This window comes from Sinocyclocheilus grahami, unplaced genomic scaffold, assembly GCF_001515645.1.
Source record: "Sinocyclocheilus grahami isolate Dianchi unplaced genomic scaffold, SAMN03320097.WGS_v1.1 scaffold832.1, whole genome shotgun sequence".
Taxonomy (NCBI): domain Eukaryota; kingdom Metazoa; phylum Chordata; class Actinopteri; order Cypriniformes; family Cyprinidae; genus Sinocyclocheilus; species Sinocyclocheilus grahami.
In genome coordinates, this window is record NW_015506011.1 from 446775 (window position 1) to 449274 (window position 2500).

Consider the following 2500-nt stretch of genomic DNA (forward strand, 5'->3'; position numbering starts at 1 on the left):
TAAAGTAAACAAATATTAATAAATACTGTAACAAATGTAATGCTCATTGTTATTTCATGTTAGTTAAATATGCATACTAGTGTGACCTTATTTTAAAGTGTTACAATAAAATACAATTAAAAAACCATGAAACATATTTATCAACATTTTTCATTTAGTTTAACTTTGAAAATGAAATAAAAATTCGTAAACACTAAAAAACAAATCATAAAAGTGACAAAAATGACCAAAACGTTAAGCAAAATTGAAATGAAAATGGAAAATATCAAAATAAGAACTAATTCAAAATATGAATAAAAACTAAAATAGTATCTCTACTGCAAAAGACGATTTCCTTCTTTGGTATTTTTGTCTTGTTTTAGTGCAAATATCTAAACAAAATGTCTAAATCAAAATACATCTACTCGAGAAGTGAAATGATTTAAGATGTTAGGTCTAGTATTCTGAAAAATAAATCAAAATTAAGTGGGTTTTTGCATAAAAAAAAAAAACTCTGCCAATGGGGTCCAAAAAGTAAACTTAATTTAGAGAGAAAACAAGATTGTTTTTCTTGATTTAAGCAAAACACTTAAATGAATACTTCATTTTGATTAATTTTTCATTAATAAAGGCCTAATACCTTTTAATTAATTTATTACCTAATCAATTACCTTCTCAAATCATTTAGCTTCTCAAGTAAATCTATCTTGATTTAAGAATGCTGTAGATATTTGTAAGTAAGAAAATCATTTTTTGCAGTGTCAATGACACTAAAATGTGCAAAGCTAGTAGAGACCTATCCATACTTTGATCGATATCTAAAACTAAAGATTACAACAATCTTCTGAATTAGCTTTGTATGCATGAATAACATTACCTAGTTTTTGTAAATTGCTTGAGTAGATGATGTAAAGGAAGTTCAGTGTCATTAGGAGAAATGTTGAAAATGATTTTTTTTAGAGGACGTTACATAAGACGTTCTTACACTCTTAAAAATAAAGGTGCTTCAAAAGGTTCTTCAAGAGAGGACGTTACATAAGACGTTCTTACACTCTTCAAGCGATGCCATAGAAGAACCATTTTTGGTTCCACAAAGAAGCATTCAGGCAAAGGTTCTTTAAAGAACCATCTCTTTCTTACCTTTTTATAATCTGAAGAACCTTCTTTCACCACAAAGAAGCTTTTGTGAAACAGAAAGGTTCTTCAGATGTTGAAGGTTCTTTATGGAACCATTTAGACAAAAAGGTTCTTCTATGGCATCGTGAAGCACCTTTATTTTTAAGAGTGTAGGTGTCTCATTTTTTTGGACAAGATAACAGCTGGAGATGTGGCTCAACAGTTAAAGTCGGTCTGAACGAGTGTGGCTGTAGTGCTGGACTTATAAAGGCAGTGAATTGTTCTGGATGGACAATAAGAGCGTGTCTAAACGGTACAATAAAACCTTTATTTCTGCATAATGAGGGAGATCCTGTACAGCCAGCACTAAATGCTCATATGTGACATTCCCGGCCAGCGGAGGTTAACGGCGGTCAGACCTCACATGGGCTCGAGGATAATTAAGCTCTTATTCCTGAGGCGGGTTTTTCCTATACTGTTGTTTTTAATGCTCAGCTCAATTTCACTTTTATCAATGGCTTGCCGTCCATAAGTGGATTAAACTAAGCACTTAATGGAGGAAGTTTTCCTGGTTTTACCTCCCAGTGCCACGCTGCAATCAGCAGACTGCCAATGCCATCCTTTAAATTAATTATGACGACCCTCGCGTAAATCCAGACCTTGATGACTTTCTTTTGTGAAACAGTAAAAATCCAATATTACTGCTGGAACCCGCTGACTTTAATTTTTTATTTAAAACATTGGTAACATTTTATTTTAAGGTGTCCTTGTTACACATGTTACATATGCTTACTATTAAATTAACAATTAATTATGCATAATTACATGCAAGTACAAACCATAACACTAACCATATAGTAAGTACATGTAGTTAATTAATATTACTCAGTACTTAAGTGTATAATTAAAGACACCTTAAAATAAAGTGTAACCAAAACATTAATCAAAACATGTTTTTGTGTGTTTTGATTACCTTAAGAATCGCAAAAACATGAGATGAGATTTTTTTACATATGCAAATGAGGCACTACATAATTAAAAATTCACACATTTGCATACATAAATCGGAACACTGGATCAACATTTTTGCAGTGTTTATTTCATTGCACTGCATCTATTTGCGCTTGTAGACTTTTGTAGTTGCAAATCATATCTTTTAAGGGAAAAATTCAGCAGCACTTACATACACCAAATTTTACAGTTTTATTTCTGTCTATTCTGAAGGTTTTTACTGAGGGGATTTTAAATCAAGGTTTACTTGACACATTTGATACATTAAACAAAATAAGGTGAGTTTATGCTTGAAAAAAGAATATCTGTCAATGTGTGAAAACTTGTTTTCCCTTTGAATGAATTTTAGTTTTCTGATCCCATCGGCGGATATTTATTGATATTTTGTTTTAAT